Source organism: Microcebus murinus, chromosome 9 (genome assembly GCF_040939455.1).
Source record: "Microcebus murinus isolate Inina chromosome 9, M.murinus_Inina_mat1.0, whole genome shotgun sequence".
Lineage (NCBI taxonomy): Eukaryota > Metazoa > Chordata > Mammalia > Primates > Cheirogaleidae > Microcebus > Microcebus murinus.
Window position 1 is genome coordinate 68952510 of NC_134112.1, and position 17807 is coordinate 68970316.

Sequence of the window (17807 nt, forward strand, 5' to 3'; positions counted from 1 at the left end):
TAATTATATATGCCATTTTTCTTGGCATATAAGAGAGATCTGAGGCAAATGCATTTAACCAAACTCAACTTAACTAGGTTGGTTGGTTTGTGAGTCTGTCCTTGGGCATTCTAAGAAATAACTGTGAAGTAGATATCTAGACAGTCACTTTTCACAGAGGGAGAGAAAGACATGATTATAAGGAAAAGCACAAGTGCATGAAATCTTGGGTGCTTCGTTTCTGTTTCAAGCAAGAGAATTCTTGAGGGACATTGTATAGTTGAAGAAAGAGAGACCAAAAAGGATCAGGTAACTTATTTTAGTTCACACACAGAAAGTGGAGAAATTCAGGTTTGACTTTATTGATCATCTTCCTCACATTTATCTTATATATGTGTAAATTCTTTTGATTACTATTTCTGTACATATTCAAGCTTAATTTTACTTACCGTTCATTAATCTACACAGTATAGCATTCTTATAATCTTTTCATTGCTTATGATAAGCTTTATATGTGTAGATGATGTTTACATATAATTTATAAGTAACATATTTATCTCATTTTTGATATTTTAAGCAATAGTTCTTTCATCCATTAATTTTATTGGACAGATATTACTTAAACTTACTGTTCTTAAAGTTAACTGTAAGTTGTGTTTCACTCTTAGTTGATCATTATTCTTAAGTGCTTTTTCTGTTAATGTTGTTGCTGTATCTGTTCACTTCCCTTACGGTTATAACTCCGCCTAGGGTGAAATTGGTTTACATTTATTCTGCCCAAGAATAAAGGGCTTTCTAAATAAAAGGGAAATGTTGGAAGGATTTTAGTGTGCATATCAAATATAGTCAAAATAACAAACTATTTTATGACAACTAGTGTGCTTTAGAAATATAAGCCTGATATTTTAATTGTATATTTCATATTTTGAAAGGAACTTTTTACAAAATAATATCTTCTTAGTTTTTCTATTTTATTTAATTAAAGACATGAAACTAGATTTCTTTTCTAATTTGATAATTTTAGAGAATTAATTCCCAAACCTGGTGGTTTTTAACATAAACTGGAGAAATTTTTAAAAGCTCCCTTTTGAAAACATGCCCTACTCAAGATATCCTGGGTTAATATCTTGGAAATTCATTTTGGTATTCTGTATATGTGTATGTTAGTTTAAAATGTACTCTTGGCACTCTTAATTGATTATAATTTACACCTTTCATGAATTTATGGTAGTCATTCACAGGTTATGCTTTAGCATCAATATCACCTAGGAACTAGTGTTGGAAATGCAAATTTTTGGGCTGGCACAGCAGGCTCACACTTACAATACCATGATATTGGAGGTTAGAACTTCAGTCTATGAATTTTGGGGGATACAATTCAGTTCATAGAAGTCTAATTTTCATTGATTCATTCCCTATATAAGACAAGAGGTAATGCTAAAGTAAAAAGACTTCTGGGGTCTAGTCTTAATTCTTTTTTCTGACTAATAGTGTACTTCTAATTGTAGTTTTTGTTTGTTTGAAACTGTAATAAAAATATAAGCTACATTTGTCATGGAATGTTGGGAAATTCAAATGTAATGGATATGTGAAAGAATATTGTAGGCCACAGCATTATGTAGCTATAATAAAGTCTATTTTTATTTTTTCTCAGCATTCTTTTATTGTACACATGAACCTATGTTTCAGTCAGTAACTATAAACACGCTAAACAGTGAACCATATGAGACCCCACAACTGTACTGATTGGAAACAATAGGTCATTGTAGATTGAGAATGCTTGTTGGAAGTGGTCATAGAAATCATTGAGACCACTTTTTACCAGATGCAGAAGCCCCCTCTTGAGCATTCCAGTCTTTGCTTGATTGCTGTCAGTCCCTGAATTAATCAGTGTTCTCCAGAGAAACAGAACCAATAGAGAGAAAAGGGGGAAGGAGAGAAAGAGGGGGGGATTGTTTTTCAGGAACTGGGGACTGCCAAATTTGAAATTGCTGGTTAGGCCAGTTGTCTGGGGACCCAAGGAAGAGTTGATGTTGCAGCTCAAGTCCAAAGGCAGACTTTACTCTTCCTTGAGATCTCTTTTATCTCTTAAGGACTTCAATTGATTAGGTGAGTCCCACCTGCATCACGCAGGGTAATCAGCTTTACTCAAATGTCAATCTCATGTAAAAATTACCTTCACAGTGACATCTAGATGTGTTGGAACGAATATCTGGGTACCATGGCTAGAAAAGTTGACACATAAAATTAACCATCACAGCATTCCTTAATATTTAAAGTCCTACTTTTAAGATATTTGGTAACCTTTTGAAATGATGTGAAAATAATATATAATAAAAAGATACACAAATGAATGAATGAATAAATAAATGCTGGTCAATGCCAGATATATTATCTTATTTTTTTAAAAATAATGAACTCCGTTTCAACCTTGTGGAAACTTTAGAAATGGAGCTGCTCAGAAAAGAACACATAGAGCACATTGGTTCAGAAACACAGTAATGAGTCACAGAGCTCTATATTCGACTCTATTGTTATGGTTATCACATTAGCAAAATGCACAAATTAAAGAAGAGTAGCTACTGTGTTGAATGTTTGAATTGAGGTTCGACAAAGATTTTGGCAGAATGTTCTGACAAAACAGCAGTACGAAAATTAATAGGATAACTATAAAATCTTGTTCTTAAGTTTCATAAAAGTTTTACAAGTGTGGATGAAAAAAAAGACACTTAGAAATACACCAATGAGTACATACTCAAAATACCACAGGAGATTGCAGGAACTGGTGAAACAGATTGTGTACTCAACACAACTGTTGCCCAATATAGGGTAAAAGATAAATTTGACATATTATAAACTACTCTTGGTAAAATTTCTTCTGTCAAATATAGATTGTTGTAAGTAAGACACCATAGAGGATATGCCACTTAAATCATATCCTACTTGTATTATAGCTATTTAATAGCTTAAAGATTATATTTTTCTTCATTAGATTATGAATTTTATCCCCTATTCAGTCCTGTACACACAAAATCAGCCCTCAAGTAACGTTAGTTCACTTGACTTAAAAGTAGGCATCACCAAGTAACTTTGGAAAAATGCCTTCAAGTGATATTTTTTAGTGATAAGCTAATTGATAAGAAAGCAAAAGTGCAATCAATCAAACAAACCCATAAGTGAGAGGTTGCTGGCTGGTTATTCTTTAGGTTATGACCTAACCAATCCACATCAAGCTGTGATTAACTTTTTACAGATTTTTTTAAACATTTCTTTATATTTCTGGGTCTTGATCCTGACATAGATATAATATTTGACCTCTTGAACAATTTATGCAAAGTTATTCCAAACCCTCCATCATGTCCTCTTTACTGGATATGATTGGAGAACATGTTGTACTGAGGTGTCTGAGGATTTTTATATGGAGAATAGAGAGACAGGAATGATGCAAGAAGAATGCATTATTTATTAATCCTTGATCTATTCTTTTGTAAAAGCGATATTTATAGATTACACCTTGCCTACGACCTCATTTTTTTTGGAGGGGGAGCTCTTCCAGGATATGAACCCAAGTTCCTATGACTTCTACAAAGCCCAGTATGAGACAGTTTAGCTAATACCCCTGTTGGTAGGCATATCAGTTTTATTTACTAGAACAAAAGTTGAAACTTTAGAATTTATGATATTTGACCAAAAATTGTGAAATGATGGTATATTTTAGCCCCACATCCCTTCTGACTTTGCTTAAATTATTAATGTATAAGATTATGCATCTTAGATTTTCTTTCAATTTGTTCATGTGAATCCCTTTTTTACCCTCTGTGTTGCTATTATGATTTCTATTACTTAAAATATTTTTTTCTAAACACTGGCCATTTCAAAGAAGCATCCTTAATAATTAAAAGGTAACTTAATGTAAGGAATTTGATTTTAAAAAGACACAGAAACTTTGAATTGATAATTTTGCTGATGTATTTTTGTTCCTTTCTTATTTAGTTATACCTTACCTTCTTCATAAAAGATTACAGTTGTTTGCTGCTGAATGTATACAATCAAAGGATTTTCTTTGATTAAAGGCATTTCTAGAACCATACACCTGATAATATAGTGCTAGAGTCATGGTGAAGATTGCAACCATATTAAGATTCAGTCAAATAAAAGGCGAACTGTCTACTATATCCAGCACTAATATTCTTCTGTAGTTAAGCAATGGCTAGACATTCTATAAGGAGCAGGAGTATGGAAACGAGGCAATTGCTTTGTTATAAATCTGAAACAGGACTTGTAGTACCCTAAAGCGGTGAAATATTTGAGCACAAATACTATGTCAATTCTAAGTCAAGGAACTTGGTCACAATAACATTCTATAAAAAATGGAACATCTTCCCTGAAAACTATACAATCTCTCTCTTTATCTTCTCTCCTCTCTGCTGCTGCCTCTCCCCTCTCCCTTTCCTTCTATTTATCCCTCGGTCCCTTCCTTTCTGTATTTTCCTTTAAGAAATACTTATTTAGTTCCTTCCATTTGAAAGTCACTATGTTAACATGCGCTGGTTACAGGCTTATGATGTGTGATTCATAAATGTCGTTACCTGTTTCAGGTCTGTTACAACCATTCAGATAGTTTTTCAAAAGAGCCAGTTTGTTATATATCACATCTGAACACTGCATCTGAAATTTTGAAAGCCAGACTTCAGACCTGGCATTGGCAAGAATTAGTTTTGAAATTGTAGATAAGTTACTTCAAGCTCTTTGGGCCTCAGCATGTCTTCATTTTTAAAATGAGGGGCCTTCTTCCCTTGTAACAGAATGGGATTTCAGATTTTTAACATCATAGAGATACTGGAGACTTGGTTAAGTAGCTACAGACAGAAGAGGGTTGAATCATGCCTTTGTGATGAAAGGTCAAGTTACTTAGTCTCTAATTTGCATATATAATATAGAGATAATGTAATTATATTTGGCTAAGTAGATGTCTTGAGGATTAAATGAGACAGTGCTTATAAAATACTTAGCCAATGCCTGGTACATAATAATAACTCAATAAATTGTATCTGTTTTTATTGCTATTTGATGGATGTTCCACAACACATACCAATCCGTTTGCTACTCTCTCTCAATGATCTCCTTCCATTTCTTTCATTTTTAAGGCTACTACAAATATTTTCAAGTCTCCTATCCATTTTCAATCCTTCAGGCTCAACAAAAGATTATCACTTAATTTACAGATAAAAATAAAGGCATGTTGTCTCCAAACTTTCTTACCACTTCTTCCCAAATTATCTGCATAAACATTTATTCTTATCTTCTTCCCTCTGGTTTCTTAGGATATGCTGCCAACTTTGTGGTCATGGAGATTTTCTTAATTTATTTTGTTCTTCTCATCTATGAACAATGACAACTGAATTACATTATGCAGGTAAAACACTTGAATGTTAGTTTCCTTCCCTTCAATTCCCCATCTTTCTCACCTCCATCTATCTATATTCTCTACAATCCAGTGAGAGCTATTGTCATAAATTACAGACCAGATTATGTCTTCAACATCTTTTGAGTAAAGCCCAAATGCTTTTCTTGATTTACAAACCTGATGTATGTGGCCCTTTTCTCCTTTCTTCTCCTGTCTCCTCCAATTTACTCAGCTGTTTCTTGCCATATTGCTATTGTATACACGTTCCCTCTGTCTGGAATGCATTTTCATATTTTATTTCTCTCTTATTTCTTTTCATTCCTTAAGACATAGCTTAACACTAAATAGAAAAACTGCATTGAGGATGTGGGTGGAGTTAATCACCACTATCATAGTATTTTATAAACCTCTCACTGAATCTATGTTGCCTTGTAAATAGTTTTATATGTGTGTATTAAAAAACACTACTTTTTCCACTTCCACCCTTCCCTCAATCTCATTCCCTAGCAGAAGTATCTCTTCTTTTTTAAAAAAAAAATATTTTTTTTCCTATTCCTTTCTAAGGCATTTCTTTATTTGTTTACCTTTTTCTGTAGATAAAATGTGCCCAGTACAAATAATATGGAACCCACATGTGTAATTAAAAAAAATTTAATAACTACATTAAAAATAAAAAGCAGTGAAACTAATTTTAATAACATTTTATTTAACCAATATATTCAAAATATTGTCAACATTTAATTAACATAAACATTAATTAAGTTACTTTACATTCCATGTTTTGAACATTTTCTTTTAATCTGATGTATACATTTTACATTTATAGCTCAACTCCATTCAGGCTAGCTACATGTCAAGTGTTAAACAGCAACATGTGGCTAGTGGCTACTGTACTGAACAGCACAGCTATAGAAAAACTCTCTGAGAACTGAGTCAGTTAGGCAGGGATTTGACTCACAGCTCTGCAATTTATTAGCTACATGATTTTTGGTAAGTTATTTATGGTCTTTGAACTTCTTCTCCCCTTTCTCATTTTTAACCTGGAATAATCATGTCTTATAAAGCTGTTTTAAAGACTGGAAGATGAATACTTTACTCCACATGGTCATCTGATTTTTACCAACTTACTTCTTTACCCTTGGTTTTCAACTGCACTCTCTTAGTCCAGGAAATTTGAGTATATGGAAGCACTGAGCTAAAGGATTTTCCTTTTTTGTTTCTATTGTTGAGTCCTGTGTGCAGGGCTCCATATGGCACAATGGAAATGTAAAGATCCAGTCACATTTCTCACCCTCAAGGAACTTACAGTCATATATTGCTGAATGCCTGTTTTTCCATTCTTGAGATACTTCACTTAGTAGTATGGGTTCCAGCTCTAACCAGGAAAATATAAGATGTGCTATATCACCATTGTTTCTTAGAGCTGAATAGTACTCCATGGTATACATATACCACATTTTATTAATCCATTCTTGGATTGATGGGCACTTGGGCTGTTTCCACAGCCTTGCAATTATGAATTGTGCTGCTATAAACATTCGAGTGCAGGTGTCTTTTTTGTAGAGTGTCATTGGATCTTTTGGGTAGATGCCCAGTAATGGGATTGTATTAATTCATTTTTTACTGGGAGACATATTTCCAAATATCAGTAAGAAATGTTATTGGTTTTTAAATCTCTGAAATCTTCTCTTTGCTCTATTTTGATCTTCATAACTCACATTAAGGATCATACTACACATTCTCTTTGCTCTGGAAGTCTTGCAGCAGCCTTGGGCAAAAGGCAATACAATGCTGATCTGGGCTGAAACTCCAGAGAAAATATGCTTTCAGTGGTATTTTGCAAACACAACTAACAGTCAACTCTTAGTTATTTAAGACATAGAATACTTTGAGGATTATTTAGGGACTTTACTACTTCTGACTTAACTCCCTCATGTTGCTACCCTTTGGCCATTTCACTGATGCTTTAAAAAATTTATCAAATAAGAAAAGGGTAAAGCTCAGATTAGTTAGCTATTAGCAAGCAGTCTTGGAAAATTGCTTGATAGGCAAGAAGATTGCATATAATAGGTTAAATGGAGTCTTAGAACATTTGTAGTTTTAAATTTTACATTTTTTCTATCACCCTGAATAATTGAAATTTGATGGTATATTAGTCTTATGTCTATCAAATTGTTTTATAAGTGATATCCCTTGCAAATATAGAGAGTAACCCTGTTTGGAAGAATATAATTACATATGCAAATTTTGAGGTTTTTCTCATTGTCAGTAATAATGTTTTGGGCTAATAATGTTTGCTCCATTGAATTTTAACTTTTGATTAGTGTAGAGTGAGGCAGTATGTTTTTATTATAATTGTCCATGGTAATTGATCTTATCAGCAATTATAAATAATATACTATCAACTCACCTACCAATAATAGACACTTATAAAACTTGTCATTTTTGATTCCAGGTTCTTCAGAGTGGTTAATGGTATAATTCATTTCATAATTTCTTATATTTTTAATGTTGTCTTTTTGCTAAAATAGCATAAATGTGCTTACAAACAAAGGTTTAATTAAAATACATGAAACATTGATGGGCAATAGTATAATGGCATAATTTGGTAAAGTATCACTATATTGTTAAGGATTTTTTAAACTGGCATGTTATTATTTCAATTTTATTACTATTTATAGGTTGATCATCTTTAGAAGGTAGTGAGCTACATACGGCACTTTGGGTTCTAACCCAGTCCAAGTGTAGTGGATGCTGTGTTGCATTGCTCAAACACATTTCCAGGATGAAGGACTTATGTACTGAGTTTTAGCAAATTAGTGTCATTATCTGGGAAGCAGATTAAGAGATGGAGATCAGCACACAGTACACTTATTAGGGAGCATTCCTGAGACCAAAACTTTTAGGAGGGAAGGGAAGGAAGCAAAATTGGGAAGAGGGGTGCAGTTTCAATGAAGGCCTCATGGGACCTCTGAAGCTGGGTGGCCCTTCAGGTTCTCCCTCATTTATGCAAGAGTTCAGGCCTTTATACTTCTGTATCAATCATTGAATGAAGGCTGTTCTAGGAAGTCTCTCTTCTAGCTGGGAACATAAGTCCTTTATTCGGGAAGTGTGTTTGGGCAACACAACACAGCATCCACTACAAGTAGACTAGGTTGGAACCCAAAGTGCCAGATGTAGTTAACATAAAAAGACTATCCCAGTCCTGGTCCAATCCACTCATCTCCTCCAGGACTGTTAATATAATTAGAGACACCTATTTGTTCTTTCTATTCTATTATTGCCTTCCTCTAATCTATTCTTCCCATGACAGACAAAGAATGCTTTTAAAAACGTAAATTAGATACTATCTATACTCTAAAAATTTTCTATGGCTTCCAGTTGAAAGAAGGATAAAATACAAATTCATTACTATGGCTTCCAGGCTCTGCTTGATCTAATTTTTACCTATGTCTTCAACATTATCTTGTACTACTTTCCCTAATACATGTTTTAGACACATTTGGGTTTTGTCAGCTTCTCAATCATGCCAAGTTATTGCCTGGTAGAGGGCATTTGCCCTTCCTTTGTCTTCAGCTAGGCAAGGGCACCTTCTCACTTTCCATGTGATTATTTCCTTCAAATTCTTTAGATCAAATCCCCACAGAGACCATCCCTGACTATCCTGTTTAATATAAGCCCTCCCCCCAGTCTGTTCCTGTCATATCACTATATTTTCCTTCATGGACTTATTACAAACTACAATTATCTTGTTTATTTAATTGTTTATTTCTATATTTCCTCTCTTCCACTGTTGAAATGAGTGCTCCATGAGTCATTTTCCCACTCTACACCTCCTTCTATAATAGATCTTTGATGAGTTTTATTATTTATTACTGAATGAAGGTCCTGACTTACTTTAAATAACTTATCTGTTTGACTTATATTTTATTTTAAATACAGCTTTATTGAGACATAATTCACATACCATAAAATGAATCATTTTACAGTATATAGGCCAGGTGTGGTGGCTCATGCCTGTAATCCTAGCACACTGGGAGGCCAAGGCGGGAGGATTGCTTGAGTTCAGGAGTTTGAGACCAACCTGAGCAAGAGTGAGACCCTGTCTCTATTAAGAATAGAAAGAAATTAGCCAAACAACTAAAAACAAGAAAAACTTAGCTGGACATGGTGGCACATGCCTGTAGTCCCAGCTACTCAGGTGGCTAAGGCAGGAGGATCGCTTGAGCCCAGGAGTTTGAGGTTGCTGTGAGCTAGGCTGATGCCACAGCACTCTAACCCAGGCAAGGGAGTAAGACTCTGTCTCAAAAAAAAAGTGTATAATTCAGTGTTAGTTTACTGTATTCATAGATTTGTGCAACCATCAGAGCATTTGATCTTTCACTGTTAAATATAATGTTAACTGTGGGTTTTTTGTAGGTGTCCTTTATCAGGTTCAAGAAGTTCAATTGTATTTCTAGTTTTTTCAGTGTTTTTATCATGAAAGAGTATTAGATTTTGTCAAATTATTTCTCTTTGTCTATTGAGATGATCATCTTAAATTGTTTTGAAAAAAAGGACCATTAAACATACAAACATTATCTATCTATCTATCTATCTATCTATCTATCTATCTATCTATCTATCTGAAACACAAGCGTGTAGACACACACACAACCAAAAGCAAGGTAATAGGTGTTGTTATTTACTGGCCAGTTCAACTATGTCTTCCTCCTGTGTTTAATATCTCATTTCTTTAAAGAGTAAAATAGCATAATTAATTCAAAATTTGAAGTTAGAAAAGTATAAAGAGTATAAACTTAAAATATATATGCATGCACACACATGTACACTATTGTCTGCTTTTGTGCGTGGCAGAAAATTTCATTGTAAGGGTGTTTGTCATAATAGTTTATTATTAAACCCAAGGTTTTAATTGCTAAGGTAAAAATTATAGTCTCAGACATTTCACTGAAATTTTTAAACATGTGTGTCTGTCTGCTAACATAATATCTGTCTTATGTTTTAGTTGATGCCAATATATCTATCCACCCCTACCACCCTGTAGCCCCACCCCAACAAATAGGGAAGGTAGGCTGCTATAGAGATTTCCCTGGAATAATGGTTTTACTTAATCTTATGTCAGAGGCTTTCCAGGCAAGAAATTTATTTTGGCAATAAATAACTATTATAACATAGTTCAAGAGTTATATAATTTTACTCATTTTCTACTGTTGAAATATGTTATCTTTGTTAAGAAAAATGAATAAAACAGTCCTTTATGTAAGTACTCTTCCTTAAGTTAAAAAAATCTGTGATAATTTTTTGAAAATATATATGCAAGAGGTTATCATATCAAAAACAGTTTATTACTGGCTGTAAGGTGACCCTTATGCCAGTACGATTGGACTATGTTTCCCTAACAGCTACCAGTGCAAATCTCCATGTATTTATCCAGAACCTTGACAGCCTCACCTCCATACCCCTTTTACATAGGAGTTATCAGCCACATGGTATTTTGTCCTTGGCCTTGGACTAGACTGAGGTTTTGACTTTGAGTGACTCTGTGTGTCTCAAATATTCCCTCTTTTTAAATGTCAGTTCATTGACAGAAATAAAAATGATAATAGTGTCCTAGAAATGAAACAAATCTTGTATGTCATTTGGTTTATCTTTCAATTCCATTTCCATTTTAATTCCATTCCATGTGGGAATGAATTTTGAACAATTCTAAATAATTGATCAATTAACCATTTTCAGCAGTAACAAGGAGCAGGCTGACTCATGGAGCAACTGCTTCATTGTGGACGACTCATTTTCTTGAAAGTTCAACTCCTGTTATTAGAGAGTTCTTTAGAGTTGTATTTGGATTCTTATCAATTTATTTGTTATAATTAGGTCCCATTAGTCTTAGTTGTCCTCTGAAGGGCATATTATTTATCAAGTATTTGAAAATAGTTATATTTCATGTGCGTTTAATTTAGAACTTTGTGTACTCAATTGATTTTTTTTTAACATTTTTAACTAGGTACAATTTTCATATCCTAATAGTCATACATTACACCTGTACAATTCAGTCATGTTAGTATATTTAGAATTGTGTAACCACCACCATGATCCAGGCCTAAAACATCTCCATTACCCCCTAAAATTTGCTTTGCTCATTTACAGTCAGTATTTGCTGTCACCCCCAGCCTAGGCACCTGCTGATCTGCATTCTCTCTTCACTCAAATGCTAGGATTAAAAATAACCAAAACTATATCTGCTAGTATAGATTTCAAAAAGTTAATTAATGTTAGAAAAATTAATCAGAATTGGCTTTAGGAAAAATGTTTATGTGCCAGTCTGGGGGTCATGTGTACCCCAAACTAAGAGAGGAAGGAGTAGACCCCTTTTCTTCTTAAAAATATGCTTCATTTCATTCTGCAAAGTATTTGAGGTTGGTGTAGTAACTATAAGAAAATGTGATCAGGGTCTTTGAAATAACTTTTTTTTATTTTATTTTACTGTCTTATTTTTTTTTTATTTTTCTGAATTTACATCTGTGCTATTTTTGCTAATAAGGCATGACATGTTGTTGAACTGACATGTTATTTCAATATTAGTAACAAGACAGCTAATGAATTTGTAAAGGAAGGAAATAAATTGGCTTTGGTTGAACACTTCTTACATACCAACTACTGTGTAAACAAAATCCTATGTTTTTACCCTCACAGATGAAAAAACTAAGCCTTAGTGAGAGTTAGAATCATGTCTAAAATTTCATGTCGATTGAGGTAGCATTATAATCTAGATATTTTTATTCCAGAGCCAATTGAAAAAGAAGAGTTTGGCATTTAAAATTTGACTTTAAAATATGTCCTGATACATCTTGAGTCTTCTGAGTGTTTTTGCTTTTTCTGTAATTGTTTATACCCTGCCTCTTTCTAGAATAGTCTTAAGGCAACTTAGGATACATAAAATACAAGATGGCATAAATTAAAAATAAGAATAAAATAAGAGAAAAACAAGGGTGGGGAAAGTCTTTTTCTGAGAAAAACAACAACAACATCCTGTGAGTGAATATTGCCGGGAGACTGGAAAACATTTGAGCTGGAAAAGGCTGTGGAAGTAAATGGTCTTTCTTGGTGCCAACTTTGGCGTATGCTCTGTTCATACTATATGTAAGAAAGTAGAATCTTATTTGCTATTGCTTCCTCTAAGTGCTGAGCACAGTGTCATGTACATGATAAGCCCTTAATAAATAATCGTTGAATTTGATTTACTGTTGAACTTTATGTTTGGCATTCCAATGTTACCAACCCGGATAGAAATTTTTTTCTTAATAAAACAAGCAGGGATTTTAGATTTCTCTGTTGGTGGTATTTGTTATAAGCAGTATCCCATTGTTTTTTGGAACTATACTATATTTGAAAATCTTATTTCAATACTGCTTATTATCTTATTTACATACGGTGTCTAGAAATTGCCTCATACTAATCATGTTGAGTAAGTTGATAACTTTGTGCATCTGAAGTTTGCACCATGATCATTTGCTCTCCATTTCAGTTATTGTCTGTACTGGGTTTTATTTTTATTTATTTTGTATTTATTTTTATTTTTTTTACAAGTTCCCAGGCACCATTAAGATTTACTGAGTTTTAGAACAATGATTGTACATTTTGAGGAATCTAAAATTCATAAATGTAGAACATTTCAGTTTGTAAGCATCTGAATAATATCGACAGATATAAATTCATGTTTACTCAAGGAATGTTAAAAATAATTTAATAATGCCTGTTGATGTCCTCTAGATTGTTATTTGACCTACTTAATTTGTAAGCACAATATAATTAATTTCTCTCCATGGATTGAATGTTATCTCCCAGCTTCAAATCTTTTCTAGAAAGCTTTTAAAATATACTAAGGTTTATAGCAACTTGAATTTACCATTTTAAAAACTAAGCATTTTTTCTGAGTTTGTCCTGAAATGCTTCTTCCATATGACCTCTTAGTTCCCTTAGTCATATTATTTATTTTTACTCAAGCTTTGCTTGATGCTATGATTAAAAATAACTGAAAAGTATACCACTTATAATAGTATAAATTTTTGAAAAGTTAATGTTAAAGAGTTAATAAGAATTGGCTTCAGGAAAAATCTATAAACTTAGCAAACTTTGATAAGTGTAAACGCAGGGATTTGAACCACACTAGAGTTCTCACCTTGCAACAGATTTAGTAAAGAGATTTTCACCTAAGGAAAGCAGGTTATAAGAGAAAATATACTTTTAAATCATCGGAATTAATTTTGTGGAGAGGAAAATGAGAGCATAGGATATTTGCTACAAGTTTCTGTAGAATGTGTTCATTTTTAAAACTGATTTTTCTTCTGAAATGTTATCATTATTCTAAAGATTTTTCAGTAGTGACCAAATTTTATACATTTTGAGTGTTTGCTTCATATGAGATTCCAGTCTTTGTAATGTTTTGTTCATTTACTCTTTTTTTTTTTTTTTTTTGAGACAGAGTCTCGCTTTCTTGCCCAGGCTAGAGTGAGTGCCGTGGCGTCAGCCTTGCTCACAGCAACCTCAGACTCCTGGGCTCAAGCCATCCTCCTGCCTCAGCCTCCCGAGTAGCTGGGACTACAGGCACGAGCCACCATGCCCAGCTGATTTTTATATTATATATATTAGTTGGCCAATTAATTTCTTTCTACTTTTTTTATGGTAGAGACAGGGTCTCGCTCAGGCTGGTTTTGAACTCCTGACCTTGAGCAATCCGCCCGCCTCGGCCTCCCAGAGTGCTAGGATTACAGGCGTGAGCCACCGCGCCCGGCCTCATTTACTCTTTGTAATATCACTATTCTTACCTCCATTTACTTAGTCACAGAGAACTTAAATGACTAGCCTAAGGTCACTCAGGAGACAGGGTATGAAACCAAGCAATCTGATGAAGAGCTCATATTTCTATTATGCAGCACACAATTGGTAACATTTTTTTCTCCTAAAATAATGACTTAACAAACAACAAAACTAAAATTGGTAAGATTTTTTTTATTTAGACTTCTTAGGGTCATGAATTTGGCACACCAAATCCTAGCTACAATTGAGATTTTAGAGATTAAAATTATTCTAAAGAAGTAACTGCATAATATTTTATACAATTTTGTACTGCTTTTTTACAAGATCATCTTATATCCTATTTATTATGCCTACTGAAGTTCACAGAATTGTAATGAACTAGTGTGTTCTCAGTGTGCATATACTTAGATGCAGTAACAGTCAGGACATGGCCCTGGCTACTGTACCTCGGCTAGCAGGGAGGACCATGCAGTTCTGCAGGCTAGCCCTGCCTCTCATGGGATCACTGATCAGTAACTGCCTGTCCCCCTTATTCCTGCTGACAAAACCATTCTTTTATTTTTTCTTACCTTTACTCCCTAATTTTGCACAATTCTAGACTAAGTATGCAACTTTTTAAAATTTAGTAAATTTCTTAGAGAGGAAAACAATTCTCAGACCAATTGGGAAAATGCCACCTCTTCCATAATGATATGCTAATAATTATAATTTCTCATAAATACTAAAAATGTGTGCCTTTGTTAGCTAGTTTAACTGCTTGTCAGAATTTATGTAAAACCTCCTATTTTCAGATGTTTGAAACAATTTGGATATATTCTATATTTGAAACATGAAAATAATCTACCTTGAATTACACTATTAATAATTTTCAGAATTAATATTTGTAAAGCACTTTAAATGTGAGAAGCACTTGATATTTAATCTTTAATATTCAATTGTATTAAAAGAAAACTGATGCTTTTTTTTTATTTTATCATGGGAAAGGAATTGTTATTACCCAAAACTGATAAGATCAAATCAATCTGCAGAAGTGGTTTTCCCACATCAAGCCCCATTTTAAATTAAAATTTTTGTTTGTAGTTACTAATTAAGTTAAATTTATTTCAGATTTTTCAGTATTTACGCAATCTTTTGTATGGTTTCAAGAGGATGGAATTTGCTCACTTATTCTTGTATGTGAAATTAATCATTAAGTTCAACCATATGAAATTTGCTATTTTTGTAGGTCAAAATGGTTAAATATCTGCAGTTTGTATTAACCTATTATTTTTTGGTTGTAATCAGGATAATGAAATACTATAGTTTACACTCTGAAATTTATGAAAAAGAAAACACAAGTGTGTTTGTCTCCTTACCCATGTACCTTTACCATGGTATGTGCTTAGTACACACACCATCTTCGTTTCCTAAGATACTGAGTTTCATTTTTCTTCTCTGCCATATCCTCATGCCTAGAACAGTATCTGACACATAGTGGGTGTTTAATAAATATTTACTGAATGAATACAAATAGACAATTTTACAGTATAAAATCTATACAGATCTCTACCCCTATTTCTTCAGACCATTCTGACAAAAATCAAATAAACTCCCCTTCAGAATTTGGAAGCTTCTGAGAGACAGACACAGGTGCCACGCAGATGGAGATCAAAGTAACTGTTTTATTACCAGTATCTACTGAATTGGAGGACGTGTTATATGTTCAGATAAAATAGGCTTCACCTCTCAATTAGACATCATATTCACCCACTCTAGCAAAGCTGGACATGTACAGCTCTCTACATCAGAGGAAGGGATAAAAACAGGCCTGAGTTCATCATCTGTACAGACTGAACTGAACTGAGAAAAAGAAATTGAACTATGCATGTTCAGTGTGTTCTCTTATACCCACCAATGAGACCATTCTCTGCCCTTCTCATGGTAAGAAGTAAGAAGTGAAGAAACAGAGGAACCAATTGAATTTCTTGATCAAAAGTCCCCTTATGATAGTATGAGGAGAACGGAATAGATGTTCCCCATAAGACACTCTCATTAAACTTAAATTCCTCCCACCTATTATACTATTATTTTTATCTGAAACTTTTCTGTTTGGCATTTATAAGATCCAATTTAAATTGTTATATATACACCAACATTTGTAAATCATCACAGTAAATATTTTTTATGGTAGTCAACAGTGGCATAATCTAATAAAGAGGAAGCCTGGGCAGGGTAAGTTAAAGAGTAAAAAAATGAATAAGAAAATAATTTTTATATTTTTAAAATATATTATTTGTACAATATATGCATTCACTGTGATCTTGGTTTGTGGCAGAGAATTTTGAACATATTTGCTGTATGTGTTATAGCTAACGTTATGAAAAACCTCTTAGGTTTATCTGATAAGTATACATCTGTTTTCAAGTTTCTGAATAGGTATTTTATTGTGTGGATCACTATTGTGATGTAAGATATTGAGTCTTCTACATTCTCTGTTTCTACTTGCCATCTCAAACAAAATGAAACTTCATGAAGCAAGTGGAATATATTACTAACATATGGTTTGGTCCACATGTCATAAGTAAATTATTCTTGTCAGAATGAGAATCATAAGCATTATCGTTTAAAAATACAATAAGAATATTCTGATATGATAATATTAAAATAATGATCTTGACTTATTTACATTAAAGTCCCTGTGATCAATTGGCAACTACATTGATAACAATAGTTCAGGTGTTATTTATCACCAAATAGGACAGATAATCGATATTTTAAAATAATTATACAAAGGCTAGAATTAAAAGCTAGTTCATTGTAGGAGATATTGTCTTAAAGTCTATACCTTGGAATTAACAATAAAGGAAGTAAAATATTGGTTTATACTAATTAATTTTGTCAGCTTATCATCAAAAGGAAGGGATTATAGGCTCTATAGTAGTTCCTGCCTGGAGAATAGTATTTATTTCCTGTCATGGCCTGGGATCTGGTTCCTGGCCTGTAAAATTAACTTACTTCTCTGAGAATAGACTCATGTTAACCACTGGTTTAAAATCAGTGTTTAAAACTAAAAAGATTAATTTATTGATTTTACTGTGAGAAATTATTTTACTAGGGACAAAATGCTTAGAATACACAAGATCTGTGAGTTCTGTCTGCCTATGTAGAATCAGTTTATTAACTTAAACTGAGGAATTTGGTCATGAGACACTTTCTTTTACTATAGTCAGAGCAGCACTAGAAGCTAAATAACAATCACAATCACGGGGTTGGTTGGGGATCTGGGAAATCAGAATTAAAGAGAGATTGAGAGAGCAGATGCTTTATGGCATCGGACCAAGACAATCTTATGTAACCATACCCACCATAGTCTTGCCATTGGAATCAGAAAATGAAGTCTAATAGGTACAATTCCTGCCAATTAGAGGCAGAATACTCCAAATCTGATATATAAAATGCTCTGTTCGCAAATAGTGCTTAAATGAGCATTTTTAGTTATCCCTATGAGTTGTTTTCTTGTACGCCTTCATGCATATAAATGAGATCTATATGTGAAAGGAAATGGAGTGAAAACAAATACAAACTAATTTAATTTTAGAAAAAAAACAAATAGTATCATGAA

General features: G+C 33.3%; 1 protein-coding gene across 7 annotated transcripts in view; it reads left to right on the plus strand.

The window, feature by feature from the left end:
* FOXP2 (forkhead box P2) overlaps nucleotides 1–17807 on the plus strand; it is a 536491-nt gene that overhangs the window by 101253 nt on the left and 417431 nt on the right. The window contains exon 3 of one of the 7 annotated variants that reach the window (XM_076006560.1): nucleotides 5304–5395. The exons of the other annotated variants lie outside the window; for them this stretch is intronic. The gene's annotated coding sequence lies outside the window, so the exon portion shown is untranslated. The remainder of the gene's footprint in view (nucleotides 1–5303; nucleotides 5396–17807) is intronic. 7 annotated transcript variants of the gene reach the window in all.